This window comes from Bos indicus x Bos taurus, chromosome 22 (genome assembly GCF_003369695.1).
Source record: "Bos indicus x Bos taurus breed Angus x Brahman F1 hybrid chromosome 22, Bos_hybrid_MaternalHap_v2.0, whole genome shotgun sequence".
Taxonomy (NCBI): Eukaryota; Metazoa; Chordata; class Mammalia; order Artiodactyla; family Bovidae; genus Bos; species Bos indicus x Bos taurus.
This window is the reverse complement of record NC_040097.1, coordinates 44,455,808-44,473,605: the sequence shown is the minus strand read 5'-3', so window position 1 is coordinate 44,473,605 and position 17,798 is coordinate 44,455,808. Positions and strand designations below refer to the sequence as shown.

Here is a 17,798-nt window from a genome sequence, read left to right as displayed (position 1 = left end):
ACTGCACAATTGCACTCATCTCACATGCTAGTAAAGTAATGCTCAAAATTCTCCAAGCCAGGCTTCAGCAATACGTGAACCGTGACTTCCAGATTTCCAGAGATCAAATTGCCAACATCCGCTGGATCATGGAAAAAGCAAGAGAGTTCCAGAAAAACATCTATTTCTGCTTTATTGACTATGCCAAAGACTTTGACTGTGTGGATCAGAATAAACTGTGGAAAATTCTGAAAGAGATGGGAATACCAGACCACCTGACTTGCCTCTTGAGAAACCTATATGCAGGTCAGGAAGCAACAGTTAGAACTGGACATGGAACAACAGATTGGTTCCAAATAGGAAAAGGAGTATGTCAAGGCTGTATATTGTCATCCTGCTTATTTTACTTATATGCAGAGTACATCATGAGAAACGCTGGGCTGCAAGAAGCACAAGCTGGAATCAAGATTGCCGGGAGAAATCTCAGTAACCTCAGATATGCAGATGAGACCACCCTCGTGGTAGAAAATGAAGAGGAACTAAAGAGCCTCTTGATGAAAGTGAAAGAAGAGAGTGAAAAAGTTGGCTTAAAGCTCAACATTCAGAAAACTAACATCATTGCATCTGGTCCCATCACTTTATGGGAAATAGATGGGGAAACAGTGGAAACAGTGGCAGACTTTATTTTTTTGGGCTCCAAAATCACTGCAGATGGTGACCCGCAGCCATGAACTTAAAAGACGCTTACTCCTTGGAAGGAAAGTTATGACTAACCTAGACAGCATATTAAAAAGCAGAGACATTACTTTGCCAACAAAGGTCCGTCTAGTCAAGGCTATGGTTTTTCCAGTGGTCATGTATGGATGTGAGAGCTGGAATGTGAAGAAAGCTGAGTGCGGAAGAACTGATGTTTTTGAACTGTGGTGTTGGAGAAAACTCTTGAGAGTCCCTTGGACTGCAAGAAGATCCAACCAGTCCATCCTAAAGGAGATCAGTCCTGGGTGTTCACCGGAAGGACTGATGCTAAAGCTGAAACTCCAACACTTTGGCCACTTGATGCAAAGAGTTGACTCATTGGAAAAGACTCTGATGCTGGGAGGGATTAGGGGGAGGAGGAGAAGGGGACGACAGAGGATGAGATGGCTGGATGGCATCACTGATGCAATGGACGTGATTTTGAGTGAACTCCGGGAGTTGGTGATAGACAGGGAGGCCTGGCATGCTGCGATTCATGGGGTCACAAAAAGTCGGACACGACTGAGCGACTGAACTGAACTGATGTCTAGGTATGATGTACATATAAGCACTTGAAAGATTTTTAAATGGCCAAAAAAGCATGTACAAAAACTTACTGACAGTGGAGGTGGAGTGGTTGGGAATAACAGTTAAAGGAGCCTTTATTTGCAGTGATTTGATTTTTTAAATTTATATACAAGGTCTCTTTACTAAAATGTACATCAAAAATAATGAATGCAAATATCCCAAAATGTAAGAAGAGGTTTACTTCTGTGTACTGCCTGCCAGTTAGTTTCTTCTTTATATTTTTTGTCTTTTCCCAATTTCCCCAAATAAATTAAGTTTTTGAAATTATAGTTATGAACTCTTTTATGTCTTAAAAATAAAACACCCTTGCTTATACACAAAAAAGTTCCCAAGCCTTGGCCACCAAAGTGTTTTCCACAGTTATCTACTCTGGCAAGTATAACTAGAGGGTTTTCCCTTCCTATTTTTCTATATTTCCTAAACTGTTCAACATTATTTCTATAATCAGCAAGGTGATCAATAATTCTGTTTAAAAAACAAAGCAACTGGAATTCCCTGGCGGTCCAGTGGTTAGGACTCAGTGTTTTCACTGCTGGGCCCAGGTTCAATCCCTGGTCAGGAAACTAAGCTCTCACAAGGAGAGCAGCGAAAAAAGAAAGAAAGCAACTGAGTATTAGCACCCTGGACTGAAAGGTGGCCACTAAGCAGAAGAGGCTGCACATCCTTGAAGGGAACTTGTAAGTGGATCTCAAGCAACTGTAAAAGGAAAAAGAAACCTAGTTGACCCTAGTTCTAGTTAAGCCACTCAGTCAACAACCAAACCAAAGAAGGCAAGCTGAACTGAGAACATGTCAGATAAAAATTGACAACTGAGGCACAGAACAAAAGAGAGCAAAATGCTGCCCAAAACCACAACATGCAAAAGAAAACAAGAGAGAGCATGTTAAAACTAAACAAAGCAAAAAAAGCCTATAAAGAGCTATTCATGATGTACCCCTATGTCCAAAGCAGCACTGCTCATAATAGCTGAAACATGCAAACAACCTAAATATCCATCGACAAATGAATGGATAAAGAAGATGAGGTACATATACACAATACTCAGCCATAAAAAAGCAATGAATGAATGCCATTTGCAGCAACATGGATACAACTAGACGTGATCATACTAAGTGAACTAAGTCAGACACACCAAGACAAATGCCACACGGAATCACTTGTATGCGGAATCTAAAGTATGACCCAGTGGACTTCCCAGGTGGCTCAGTGGTAAAGAAGCCGCCTGCCAATGCAGGGAACACAGGTTTGATTCCCCGTCTGGAAGATTCCACATGCCGAAGAACAACTAAGCTTGAATACCAGAACTACTGAGCCTGTGCTCTAGAGCCTGGGAGCCACAAGTACTGAAGATCTCGAGTCCTCAAGCCTGTGCTCCACAAGAGAAGCCACTCCAACGAAAGCCCAAACACCCTCCGCCACTAGAGAGAAGCCCGTACTGCCACAAAGACCCAGAACAGTCAAAAATAAACAATAAAATAAAGTAGGACACAAATGAGTCTACCTACAAAACAGAAACTGACTCATAGACACAGAAAAAAGACCACTTGGGGTTGCTAAGGGGGAAGGAGAGAGGGAGAGGGATGGACAGGAGTTTGGGGTTGGCAGACGCAAACCATTACATTTAGAAGGGATAAACAAGGTCCCAGTGTATAGCACAAAGAACTATATTCAATATCTTGTGATAAACCATTAATGAAAAGGAATATAAAAATCAGAAGAAAAGAAGTATGCATGGCTATTAGCATAACTGACACCATCACGGGCCCATTCAATTCCTCCCGTCCCTCCACTGACCCTACCTATGACTGTACTACAAGGTAAGTCACTTTTCTGTCATCAAGGGCTTTGAAGTTAACAGACACTTTTTTTTTGGATTGTTAGTTCTAGGCGGCTGCAATGCTCTGTTAGTCTCCAAACAATGATGAAGACCTTCACTGACGTACTTCCGTTGCCTCCGAGACTAGTTAGCCATTCATAAAACCTAATTTAGCAATGCACTTCCTGTTTCCAAGCACATGCTCCCACACCCTAGGTTAACTACAAAACTGTCCCAGTGGCCCCTCAGCAGCACAAAGTGAAGCTGCAACTGCTTCCAGTTTGTCCACCTGATCTCACCATGTGAGTTGACGACTCTCTAATACACTGATCCATTGATTACATGGAGTCACCTGCCTAGGTGTCTCAAGATACCGTCTCAGTTCAATGGGCATTTTTCATTCCCTCTGTCCTCCAATGGAAGTCAGAGGCACTCAGCAGGCCTTAGCACCTGTTGTAAAGTGGCCCCATTACTCAGTGCACAAGTCACAGACGACGGTCATCTTCGCCGGAAAGGGTGGTACCCTCCACCTCTCACCAAGCTAAGAAAATTTAAAGAAATCATTACTTCAGCCAAAAGCCAAACACAGACTCAGCTAGTATTTCTAGGACTGTCAAAATAGATGACCAGTGACAGAAATGGGACAAAGAAAGCATGCCATCTATGTGGCTGGACCACACTGACTTCATCTTGTCAGCTCCATCTTAGACCTGCAGCAGCTCCCTTTCTGAGCTTTAACCCGACTCATAAGGAATGCACCCAAGCCAGATAACTTCCTGTCAGCTCTTATTCTTGCCTTCATCTGATATGAAAACTGGGAGAATGTATTGTGCTGTCCCAGATGGTTAATGGTCCATGAGGAATAATGTTCATGAGACCTCAGAGGGGAAGAGAAACCCAGTTTCCACTTGTGCAAATGTGCTTCTCATTTAGTAGTCAGATTCTATCTTTACCCTGGCCCCTTTAAATTCCCCCGTGCCTCTTCTGGCCACAATGAGTTCAGCTTCAAATGCCTCTTGATGGTTGTGCACCCACAGCTACTGCCTGATGTAAGTACCTATAGTAACATCATAATTACATTTCAAGGAGTTGCCAGCTTCATTTTTCAGTCTCAAAGTTCGTTCTCAGTTCAGAGGCTATTATTCAATATTCCCTCTGTCCAGCACCATCATCCAGATAAAAGAAATGGTGGTGCTGCTACAAGGACATGGACAGTCAAATGAAGAACTACTTTGGGATCACGCATGAAGAGGAAGCTGGCTAAAGCTCTAGCAGAGAGATGAAGCTTTGCAGTGAAAGGAGGGGGCAGGACAAAGAAAATAAATATACAGAAAAAACAAAAGCAGAGGCAAACTGAGAAGTGCTAAGGTACAGAACTGCAGGCCTACAAGAAGGGGCCTGAAGACACAACCAGAGGAGACTGAAGAGGAAAGGTGCTTCCGGAGGGTCAGGGGCAGGCACCAGGCTTGCAGAGCCCCAGCAGCACCAACAGGAATAGCAACAACCGCTCAGGAGGAAGCTGAGAGTCAGATAAAGAGGCAGAGACTTTCCCAGCCAAATGTGCAGAACAGACTGGAGAAGAGAATAACGGTCAGGTGAAGAGAAATCTAGCAGTGAGACTCAAGAGAATGAACTGGAGGCTAGACAGAAAGATTCTGAAGAAATGCACCCAGTGGGAAATATAAAGAATTGACCTGGTACGGGGAGGGAGGAGGGAGGAGGGTTCAGGATGGGGAACACGTATATACCTGTGGCAGATTCATGTTGATATATGGTAAAATTAATACAATATTGTAAAGTTAAAAAATAGAAAAATAATAAATTAATTAAAAAAAAAAAAAAAAGAATTGACCTATCTCTAAAAACTAGGGTGTACAGTCAAATTAGCACCAAACATAAGCCTCCAAGCTGACCTGTTATGAAGCAGCTGCTGTAGAAATGTCCAAAGAGGTCAGTGAAGTATTTGTAAAGAGACGATGAGAAGGAACAGCAGAAAAATGAGGACAACTGGCTGTGAATATGGCAAAAGAATACAGTCCTTTGAGCCCAGCCTCTGCAACCATGAACATGGATAAAAGCTAATGACTTCCTGGGCCTTTCAAAGTCTGAATGAAAGACCCACAGCACAGTAAGTAAAGATGGAGGCCAGTGAGCTGAAACTGCCCAATTAAATTCAGGTATCCTAATGCCTCAGGGTTCCTCCCAGGTCCCAACCAGCTTTTGAGGACAGAAGAAAAGCTTCATTCATTGACTTAAGATGTGAGCCCCCAAGCTGGGGAGGAACCTGAGATGGATCAGGCCTCTTCTCCCCTAGAGCTTCACCCCTTCACTCAGTTTCATTCCCAAGTGAAAATGGCCTGGAAAAGAACCCAGGAAACCCCAAGCAATCACATGAGCATTTTTCAGGGGCATTTTCTTCTGTCATTTTGTTTTAATACGAAGTCATTTTGATTTCCTCTTAAAATCCTCATTGCGTAGTCTCTTATTCTCATGGTTTTCCTGCCAGTGAGAGGGTACATAAGGTTTATTTTACACACTGATAATAAGCAAGCAAGTTTCTAAAACCATCAAAAACTAAAGAAAGACTGCTTCTGGTACACATTTAAAATGCTAAAACAAGGACTCCCCTGGTGATCCAGTGGTTAAGATCCCACACTTCCAATGTAAGGGGCAGATGTTTGATCCTTGATGAGGGAACCCCACATACAACACAGCGTGGTGTGGCCAGAAAAGACAAAAATAAAGGTTTTTTGTTTTTTTTTAATTTCAGCATTTCAGTGTTAAAATAATATTTACACCAATTTGCTAACTAAGAAATCAGCTCAACCTAGTGCCCAAAATTTGGTTTCTCAGTACCATTCTATAATAAATGAAACCAGGAATCCTTGCAGAAATGGTTGATTCCAGGGTTGGGGGAAATGAAAATACAAGATGTATCTTGGGCGCCTTAAAAAGTCAGAGAAAGACACAAAAAAAGGATGGGAACTTGTAAGGGGAAACAGGTGCTTTGATTTGAAAGAGCTCCCAATAGCCAAAGTTAGAATAATTTAAACCACAAAATAAATAACACACTTCAATAAACCCCCAAAATAAATACCCAACATCACACACTGACGTAAGTGATATAATTAAGTAAATAAACAAATGGGAGAGAAGGTACAACTCTTCCTCACAAAGAATGCCAGTTCATAGATTCAGAAGGAACGGAAATGAAAGGCACCTAGAAGACGGCACAATAATAACTGCCTCAGGCAAGATCCACCAAGAAACACTAATTAGGTGAAAGCTGAGAAGAAAGAATATTTCTATGCAGTCTCAAGGTGTCTATCTCTAAATAATGGCTAATTACAAAGGACAGACAGTAACTTTACAGGGCTGATACTTGGCAGAAATACTGGGTCAAGAGTAGTATCACTGAATGAACATGTGGACACAGGAGGGGAAGGGGAGGACAGGATGAACTGAGAGGGGAGCACTGACATATATATACTCCATGGGTAAAATAGCTGGTGGGACGCTACTGTAGAGCACAAGGGTAGGAGGGAGGCTCAAGAGGAAGGGGAAATATGTATACACGGACCTGATTCACTTTGCTGTACACCAGAAACTAGAACCACATTTAAAGCAATTATACTTCATTAATATTTTTTAAGAGTAGTATCACCAGTTCAAAGACATATCGACATCATCCTCAGTCGAAGGAGAACATCTGACAAAACCAAATGAGAGGATTACTCTAAAATTACAAATACAAAATATTTCAAAATTGTCAAGATTGTGAAAAACATGTAAAACTGAGGAGCTGTCACAGACTGAAGGGGAGCTAGAAGACATGACAATTAAATGGAATGAGAGATCCTAGACTGGATCCTGGAACAGAAAAAGAACGTCAGCAAGACAGTGAGGAGCTCTCGATAAACCAGAACTTTAATTACCAGTACTGGACCACTGCAAATGTCTCAGGTTCGGTGACTGCACTATGCTTATGCAAGGTTCTACCTTTAGGCAAACCAGGTAAAGATATAAAGGAACTCTATAGACTTCGGACACCCTCTGTGAGTCTACAATTACCCAAAATGAAAAGGTTTTTAAATTGAAGATGAGTTGTTTCTCTTTTTCTTAATTTTTTTTCTATCTTAGATACTAAGGATTAACTTGTGTCAAGTGTTATCTAAAATTTGAACTCACTCTTTCATTGATTCAACAAACATTTACTAAGCACCTATTATATCCCAGACACTATGGTCTCTGTAGGCAATAAAGCAGACAAAATACACTGCTTTGAGCAGCTTATGAGAAGATAGACAATGAGACAGAAACAGTATCAGGTGCTATGCAGTAAAATAAAACAAGGCCTGAAGGAGGGTAAGAGATCTAAGATCAGGGAAAGAAAAGTGTAAGCTCAAAAATTCAATCTTGGGAAGCACAGGATGACTCACCAGAGGAACCTCCTTTCAGGTGTTAAAAATACTGAAGACTACAAAGTAACACTACATTTGACCACACTTTCAGTGTTTCTGCTCAGGAGCGTGACATCAGACTGCCCATGCATTAATAATTCGAGATACTAGGAGCCAGCGAAAACTTAACAGTGGCACAGTTTCTATTTTTCATGATTTTATCAGTTTCCCTTCCTCACAAGTATACACAGCAGTTTATCATTCCCATCTTTTTAGCTTTTCTCATCCAAAATTGTTAGTCCTTCCTCGATCTTAAGAACATGTAAAGTAGCCTCGTTCATCAGCTCCCAAAAACACACACAACTACACACACGGGTATAATAAATGGAAAGATTCCTGAAATCAAATTACAGCTCAAACTGCTCTCTGACACTTCTGTGCATAATAACCCACCTACTATTAATGAGTTTTCAGTTTTGAAATGCAAACAGCTTGAAACAGAATGGGGTTCTTTCCTAGCACTACTTTTACTTAGGAAGGTGAACATTCTCTGAGTTTTTAGGCCAAGGTAAGTGAGAAGACAGAAGAGTGGCTTTAGGTTACAGCTGTACCTTGTGTTTAAAAACTATTTTATATATTACTCTTTCATTTGGAACCCAGAAACAATCAACCTAATATATATCACTTGTTAAGCATTTACATCATCATGTAATGCGTACTATGGAAAATAAACTGCAAACAAAAATGTTTTAATTATACTTGCAAAATTATGTCTCAGTGGTATATAATGCTGGCTCCAATTTTAACCAATTTATGAACAAATGCATTCCACAAGTTGACGACATCATAGTTTTCAAAAACAGGATGAATGTACTTAATGCCACTGAATTACACTTTAAAATGACTTAAATGATCAATGATTACATATGGTAAATGTCATCTGTATTTTATCACAATAATGCTAAAAAAAAAAGCTTTTAAAAGCAGCACTATACAAATATGGAAACATGTTGTACCCCTAAAACCAACATGATGTTCTCTGTGGATTACACCTCAAATTTTTAAAATCAATTAAAAATAAAATATGTGGACTATATATTTTTTAAAAAGCAGGATTTTACTGCTGGAGAGTTATTTCAACCCCACTTTTTAAAAAATATATTTGTATATGTATAAGCGTCTGCATAATTATGCACACATTTTAAAAGGTCAAGAAGCCTCCAGACAAAAACATTAACGAATTGCGGGTACTTCTACTTTTCTTAACAATCACCCAAGTCATCTAATTACCTGTAATCAGTTCGCTTTGTTTGCATAATTGGGAGAAGTGATAAAACACCGAAACCACTGCTCCAAATTCGCGCCCCAGGCGACGAAGAGCAGGCAGATACCGCGGCGGGTCAGGCTCCCAGGCCAGATCCCCTCGGGTCGCAGCCTCCAGGCTGACCCTCACTCACTGCCCCCAACCCGGGAACCCCGCGCCCACACCGCAGCCCCCGACACCCGCGCAGTCACCCGACTCACCGACTCGCGCGGCCGCGAAACGCTCAGCCCCCTGACCGCACGCCCCGGCCCGCACCAGTCGCCCCCACGCCGACTTCTTCGCTGGCCCGTATCGCGCACGCGCGTCACCGCCCCAGGCCTCTCGGTCTCTCTAGGAAGCTGGGAGGGCCAGCGTCTCTGTTTCTCCCAGGCCCCAGTGCCTTGTTGGCAGGCCTCTGAGCGAAGCCCAAGGGGCTTGGCCCCACACACCCCCACCCAAGGCACTGGACGCCTGTCTTCTGTTCGTGCCACAGAGCTCCATCAGTTTGTCCTGTTTTCCTACCCCCACTCCCAATGTGTGTGCAGGGCTTCCCTCCAGGGCTCCCTCCCCCCAGGGAAGAATGGGATCAAAACCGGGGGTCCAATCAGGGACCAGCAAGATTTAGTTGACCAGGTTGCCCAGGAGGAGCTGTAAAGGACTCATTACTCTCTGGTGCCCCCTTCAAGGAGAGGAATCAAAACCTAAGGGAGTTCACAGCAGTCCCTTTCCTCATCACCACCACAACCAGGAGTAGTTGCTCATTCCCAGTCCACAGGCACACAAACCTCCTGACCACAGCTTCCAATGTTTCCTTCTGTTAACGAAATTAAGTAAATTTTAAACATCTCTGGGCTTTAATCAGCAATTCATAAGTCAAACTGCATTCCATTTAGCAGATAGAGAATAGCTCTGAAGAGTATGAAAAGAGGTTTTATCCTGAGAAGGCAGTAGAAATGAGGGACCGTAGGGACAGTTTTTTAATATATATTTATTACTTATTTATTATTATTATTTTTTTTTTTGGCCATCCTGCACTGACTGAAGGATCCTAGTTTCCCGAACAGGGATTGAACCTTGGCCCTCAGCAGTGAGAACCCAAAGTCCCAGCCACTGGACTGCCAGGGACTTCCTGGGACAATTTATTATAGTTAACCTACGATATGGGGGTAGATGCATTCATAAGTTATGATTTATGGATGTGTAACTAGTCTTGTGAGACTGGGAATACACCAGGGAAGGTTTTCATCATTGTCTGGGGACTAATAGAGCATAGAACCTGGACCTAAGGATTATTAAAGGAAAGGAAAGTGAAGTCGCTCAGTCGTGTCCAACTCTTTGCGACCCCATGGACTGTAGCCTACTGGGCACTTCCGGCCATGGGATTTTCAGGAATATCTATTGATAGTAACTACAAAGTTATCGATGACAGAGAAATGACTTACTACACAGTACAGTCCTGGGTAGGGTCAGCAAAAAAACAGGAGAAACTCTAAGGGCTAGATCAGATCAGTCGCTCGGTCGTGTCCGACTCTTTGCTACTCCATGAATCGCAGCACGCCAGGCCTCCCTGTCCATCACCAACTCCCGGAGTTCACCCAGACTCACGTCCATCGAGTCAGTGATGCCATCCAGCCATCTCATCCTCTGTCGTCCTCTTCTCCTCCTGCCCCCAATCCCTCCCAGCATCAGAGTCTTTTCCAATGAGTCAACTCTTCGCATGAGGTGGCCAAGATGACATCAGTTATGCTAACAGCCACACACAGGGTCTGGTACAGGTGAGATAGGACATCAATGGGTCTCTGGGTCAGACACTTGGTATTTGTCAAGTGGAGTAAAACTGATGCTTTGTTCTCACCCAGACACTCCAAGGACAAAACTAGTGGCAAAAGCTGAGCTCTGCTAAAGTACAGAAATAAGGTGCCCACTCCCCAGGTCAAGGAAGACTTCACTGTCTGCACATGCGCAGGAAGGCTTCTTGGGGGTCAAAGAGGGAGGGGGCCAAAAAGGAAGGGGCCCCAGCATATAATAAGTGTGGATCTGCACCCACAAGCCTCCACGGTGGTATTCTTCTTAGCAAAAATTTGCCCACGTATCTTGGGAAGGGTCCAAGGACCAGTCAAGTGTGAAAAAAGAAACAAAAGTAATTGGCCAAATGTAAGCAAAGATCCAGAAGGACTGTCCTATATCAGGCATTTAAATCACTTCTTTACTGCATCCCTGTTCCTCATTCAGGAAACCCACACTCCTCTCAGTGTGTGTGGTGACTTACTAGGCTCCTCGCCATTACAGCAGACGCCCGTACCCTTTTCTCTCCAGGAGTGTATTCCTGCATATTCCTGCCTTGCTTCAGTCTTAAATGGTTTCTCTGTGTGCTCTTCCATACATTGTGCTGTGTCTCTAATAATAAACTTTGTATCTGTTTTTACAGTTTTTGCTTCTTTGAGACATTGTTGATTCCAAATGGAAAGATCCAGGGCCACTTTGCTTCTAGACCCTAGCCCCTGGTGGTCTGGTGGCTAACCATTCCTAGCTTTCATCCAGGCTGAAACTGAAAGTGTTAGTCCATCAATTGTGTCTGATTCTTTGGGACCCCATGGTCAGTAGCCTGCCAGGCTCCTCTGTTCATGGAATTCTCCAGGCAAGAATACTGGAGTGGGTAGCCTTCCCCAGGAGGTCTTCCTGACCCAGGGATCGAACCCAGGTCTCCTGCATTGCAGGCAGATTTTTTACTATCTGAGCCATGAGGGAAGCTCAGATATCCAGGCTCAATTCCTCGGGCAGGGAACTAAGATCTCTCTTCTGAATCGCTCACTGCTGACTCTGGGAGAAGGCAATGGCACCCCACTCCAGTACTGTTGCCCGGAAAATCTCATGGATGGAGGAGCCTGGTAGGCTGCAGTCCATGGGGTCGCTAAGAGTCAGACACGACTGAGCGACTTCACTTTCACTTTCCACTTTGATGCATTGGAGAAGGAAATGGCAACCCACTCCAGTGTTCTTGCCTGGAGAATCCCATGGACGGAGAAGCCTGGTAGGCTGCAGTCCATGGGGTCGCAGAGTCGGACACGACTGAAGCGACTTAGCAGCAGCAGCAGCACTGCTGTCTCTCTGATATCACAGGGAATGGTTAGCCCCTGGGTGATTAGATTTCTGCTATTAACGTGAGGACTTGTGTGGTGGATATTGAGATAAGTTGGGAAGAGGTTAGTTGTATCTATCTGAATATTTATAGATTCCACACCTAAAAAAAAATACTTATTGATTTGGCTGTGTTGGGTCTTTGTTAAGAATAGTTTTTAAAAGATCCATTGCTATTTTGCGAACTCTTTCTGATCCATAAGTGGACCGTGTTGGAGATCGAAGACCTTGAGTATCCTTCTCAAGGTTATGCCATTCTGCCTCCATCTTGGGGCTTTGCCGGGTACTGCAACATAAGCACAAGCTGGTCAAGATCTGACAGTCTAGATGAGGACTCTAAATTCTTTGGGGTCCTTTGATTCTTTGGGGATCCTCCCTGGGTTTAGGAGATTCTTTAACTGTGGCCCATCCTCTTTGACCAAGAAATGGAAGATGCCCAAAGGAGATCGCCAGCAGTCTTGGGTAGTCTTATTTTCAAAGGTAACTTCGGGGACTTCCTTGGTGGTCCAGCGGCTAAGACTCTGAACTCCCAAAGCAGGGGGCCCAGGCTTGATCCCTGGTCAGGGAACTAGATCTCACATGACACAACTGAGAGTTCACATACCACAACTAAAAGATCCCACACGTCGAGATAAGACCCGGCACATCCAAATAAATACAGATAAACACTAAAAAAAAAAAAGGAACTTTGGCAACTCTCCAGCGCAAGGCATGTGCACTCTTGTCAGCCAGTGCAGTCCTTCAGGAAGGACGTACAGGCCTAGTTTAATCTTCTGTCTGGACAGAGTGAAAGAAAATAGTGCCTTTATATGGACTTGGGTTATGCAGCACTGGTTGCTCCCAGGGGGCCCACTAGCTACGCAAAAGCAGACAGTGTCCCATCCCTGGCTACTCGGCTTCGCTTTGGTAGTTTAGCAGGCCTGGGTGCCTATCAGCTGTCTCAAGATCCAAGGAACATTTAGGTTTTCTTAGTTACATCTGGAACCTTGGCTGGCATCATGGGAATGAGATTCTACCACTCTGGGAAACTGATGCCCACAGGTTTAATTGGAGGTGCCAGTTTGCTGATGGTCGCTAAACTTGGAATTAGTGCACTGAGTAAACTCAACAGTAGTAGTCATGGCCCAGCTTGGATTCATGAATAGTCTTTAAACTTCCACTATTTTTACTGTGTTAAGTAAGTACAACATTTTTACATATTCTGACACTTTCAGTTCAGTTCAGTTCCATCACTCAGTCCTGTCCAACTCTTTGCAACCCCATGAACTGCAGCACACCAGGCCTCCCTGTCCATCACCAACTCCCGGAGTTTACCCAAACTCATGTCCATTTAGTCGGTGATGCCAACCAACCATCTCATCGTCTGTCATCCCCTTCTCCTCCTGCCCCCAATCTTTCCCAGCATCAGGGTCTTTTCCAATGAGTCAGCTCTTCACATCAAGTGGCCAAAGTATTGGAGTTTCAGCTTCAACATCAGTCCTACCAATGAACACCCAGAACTGATCTCCTTTAGGATGGACTGATTGGATCTCCTTGCAGTCTAAGGGACTCTCAAGAGGCTTCTCCAACACCACAGTTCAAAAGCATCAATGCTTCGGCGCTCAGCTTTCTTTATAGTCCAACTCTCACAGTCATTCATGACTATTGGAAAAACCATAGCCGTGACTAGATGGACCTTTGCTGGCAAAGTAATGTCTCTGCTTTTTAATATGCTGTCCAGGTTGGTCATAACTTTCCTTCCAAGGAGTAAGCGTCTTTTAATTTCATGGCTGCAATCACCATGTGCAGTGACTTTGGAGCCCCAAACAATAAAGTCAGCCACTGTTTCCACTGTTTCCCCATCTATTTGCCATGAAGTGATAGGAGAAGGAAATGGCAACCCACTCCAGTACTCTTGCCTGGAAAATCCCATGGATGGAGGAGCATGGTAGGCTACAGTCCACGGGGTCACTAAGAGTCAGACACCACTGAGCAACTTCACTTTCACTTTTCATTTTCATGCATTGGAGAAGGAAATGGCAACCCACTCCAGTATTCTTGCCTGGAGAATCCCGGGGACAGAGAAGCCTGGTGGGCTGCCGTCTATGGGGTCGCACAGAGTCGGACATGACTGAAGTGACTTAGCAGCAGCACCAGCAGCAGATGGGACCAAATGGCATGATATCAGTTTTCTGAATGTTGAGCTTTAAGCCAACTTTTTCACTCTCCTCTTTCACTTTCATCAAGAGGTTCTTTAGTTCTTCTCGGTCTCTGCCATAAGGATGCTGTCATCTGCATATCTGAGGTTATTGATAGTTCTCCCAGCAATCTTGATTCCAGCTTGTGCTTCTTCCAGCCCAGCATTTCTCATGATGTATATAAGTTAAATAAGCAGGGTGAGAATATACAGCCTTGACAGACTCCTTTTCCTATTTGGAACCAGTCTGTTGTTCCATGTCCAGTTCTAACTGTTGCTTCCTGACCTGCATACAGGTTTCTCAAGAGGCTGGTAAGGTGGTCTGGTATTCCCATCTCTTTCAGAATTTTCCATAGTTTATTGTGATCCACACAGTCAAAGTCTTTGGCATAGTCAATAGAGCAGAAATAGATGTTTTTCTGGAACTCTCTTGCTCTTTCGATGATCCAGCAGATGTTGGCAATTTGATCTCTGGTTCCTCTACCTTTTAGAAAAAAACCAGCTTGAACATCTGGAAGTTCATGGTTCATGTATTGCTGAAGCCTGGCTTGGAGAATTTTGAGCATTACTTTACTAGCGTTTGCGCAATTGTGTGGTAGTTTGAGCATTCTTTGGCATTGCCTTTCTTTTGGATTGGAATGAAAACTGACCTTTTCCAGTCCTGTGGCCACTGCTGAGTTTTCCAAATTTGCTGACATATTGAGTGCAACACTTTCAAAGCATTATCTTTTAGGATTTGAAATAGCTCAACTGGAATTCCATCACCTCCACTAGCTTTGTTCATAGTGATGCTTCCTAAGGCCCACTTGACTTCACATTCCAGGATGTCTGGCTCTAGGTGAGTGATCACACCATTGTGATTATCTGGGTCGTGAAGATCTTTTTTGTACAGTTCTTCTGTGTATTCTGACATTTTACTTAAAACAAAAGCAAAAAAAAAAAACACAAAAAACCCAAGATTGAACTTAGTAAAAAGAAAGTCAGTCATTATCATTACAACCCTAAAGAGGTGGACAGAGCGTATCAGCTTCTTCCTATGGTACCCTCATATGGTTTGATTCTTGTATGTTGGTGTTATGTGTTCTTTCTGTATCTATAGGTAAAATCTCCAGGGACAAAATGTTAAGTGTCACCATTGGGGACCCTGCAACCCTTTGCCCTACTCAGAGGAACAGGGTGAAAAAGATCTGTTAATGAGATTTAGGATATCTCTTCTTTTGCTTATTTTGGCACACAGACTTACTCTGAAATTCTGTTAAAGGAAATCAACAAAAGTAAAATTTACTATAAATAAAAAATGAAATAAAAAGTAATTGGTTAATAGTCTCTTCAGCGTGAAAAGGTGATTCCACTCATCCACAGAGGATCAGTAGACTTCGAGTACTCAGGTAAAGGAAGATAGATGGGAGCGGTAGGAGTCACGTCAGTTTTGTAGTCTTTGGTTCTGAGTACCTCTCGTGCCTTTAACTTTTCATTAGCCTTTTGCAATGAATCTTTCTGTGAAGCTGTTTTAGAATCTTCAAACCTTTTGGAGGCTTCTGCATATCAACTAAAGTAATAAGTATCCCTTTTGGTTGATTTGATTTGGGAACCCTTGATTTCAGCTGTACTTTAAAAAAAAATAATTTTAATTGAAGTCTTACTCCCTTTTTAATTTTTTCTTTTTTGGCCTCGCTATGTGGCATGTGAAATCTTAGTTCCCCAACCAGGGATCAAACCCACAGCCCTTACATTGGAAGTGCAGAGTTTTAACCACTGGATTGCCAGGGAAGTCCCTCAATTGTACTTCTTGAATGAATGACCTTGTCTAACTATGGAATGTTCTCCATAATGGCCATTGTAAATCGAGTTGTCTTTAGTAATATTTTGACATTTTTGTATGTATCTATAGCTTCTAGGACCACAGTTCTTAGACAAAAAATAAGCAGGTGTGTCAGAAGGTAGAGCACTTAGTTCTTTTGAACTTGAGGAGTCTATTTCTATCTAACAGGAATGTACCACCAGGTTGGAGATTTTGTAGTGTTTTATGTTTTACTGGGCTCCTCAATGCACAAAAATTTTCTGGAGATTGGAGGGTAACCTCATATTGATCCACTTCTTAACCAATCTAGATGGCAAGCTCAAACAGCTTTTAGGTGCTCAGTCTAAACCCATATTTTGCATCTTGGCCTTCCAAGATTCCCATTAACAATAAATCTATTTTTCTTTTAACTTATGTGTATGTATATCAGAAGAAACCAACAATAACTAAAGAAGAAACAGACCTGTGGATGCCAGTGGTAACCAAAGAAATGGTACTGTGGACTGACCAAGAGCTAAGAACTGGTGCTCTGTTAGAGCCTCCTGTTAGCCCAGGCTGCCCTGTTAACCCTGGACTGGAAAATCGATGAGTGCAGCAAGCTCAGATGCAAAGGGAGAACTCAGATTCAAGAGAAGCTTACCCATGAACTTCAGAAGCAGCAAGAGGGAATTCCCTGGTGGTCCAAGGATGGCAGAGCCTGGTGGGCTGCCGTCTATGGGGTCGCACAGAGTCGGACACGACTGAAGCAACTTAGCAGCAGCAGCAGCCAGTGACTGGAATTTTAACTTCCACTGCAGGGGGCACAGGTTCGATTCCTGGTCCAGGAAATCAGACTCTGCATTCCCAAAAAAGGTTTCAGTGGTGCCAGTGCCTGTGTTTTTCATTGTCCTTGAGGATGTTAGTAGACTCCCTTGGATCCTATTCTTATCACTAAAACTGTTAAAGAACAAATTCAGTGAAGAAAATTTTAAAGATCTTATTGGCCTTAAACTCATAAGTCAGACAGCATACAATCTATGAGACTGAAATGAGCTCCAAAGAGTTATGCAAGGCAAGAGAGTTTATAGACAGAAAGGAGCAGGAACAAGGAAATTATACTAGGCAAAAAGATATGGGTTGTTGCAAGGTTGATTTCCTTATAAAGGATAGTGCTAATCAGGAAATTCTTGATAGACTGGGATTGTTTTAAAATTCCATCTCTGGCAAAACCAAAACTTTAAGTTTTATTTTGGAGCTTAGCATCAGTTACTCCATTTTGGGCCTGCTGTCTGGTCTTTAAAAGCCCCATTGGTGAGCTTTAACAAGGCTCACCTAGTGGTTGAGGAAGTGGTGTTATTTGCCAATCTGTGGAATCCTGGAGGAGTAGGTTTGGGGGTACAGAGGCTGCTTGAAGAAGGACTAAAGCCACATCAAGAGACTGCTTAGTGCCTGTAGGAGCAAATGTTCTCTATCAACAACACCAGAGAATGGGGAGGGGGTAGAGCCAATGCTACAAAGACCACCTGCTCCCATTGCAGCACACGTGCAAGCTGCTGTGCCAAGGGGCCAGGGAGCTGTCCTGGTTGTCTTCTGGTAGATGCATCCTAGTGCCAGGCCTCACCATGTTCCCAAACTGATTTTTCAGTAGGAGGGATGTTCCATCTTTGACCTGAGGCTCTGCTCCACTTGTTTGAACCACCTTAGGTTCTTTTTCAATGTCCCAGCCACCAAGGATGGAAACAGAGAGTGGATCCTGGCAAGAGAGCTATTGATGAGATGGAAGAGAAACCAAAGGCACAGTATAACTAAGGAGGGTTCAAGGGGTGATATATAAAAAGTATAATTGTTAAGGACATGGTACAAAACCTCAAGGCTAGCGATAT

The 17,798-nt window shown here is 43.2% G+C and overlaps 1 protein-coding gene across 4 annotated transcripts in view; it reads right to left on the bottom strand.

Annotated features, from left to right (window-relative positions):
* The window catches only part of ZNF445 (zinc finger protein 445), a 59,726-nt gene that overhangs the window by 18,657 nt on the left and 23,271 nt on the right, over positions 1–17,798 (bottom strand). The window contains exon 1 of one of the 4 annotated variants that reach the window (XM_027523628.1): positions 9,043–9,149. The exons of 2 other annotated variants lie outside the window; for them this stretch is intronic. The gene's annotated coding sequence lies outside the window, so the exon portion shown is untranslated. Of the gene's footprint in view, positions 1–9,042; positions 9,150–17,798 lie in introns of those variants that run through there. One more of the 4 variants, XM_027523629.1, reaches the window with a different exon arrangement.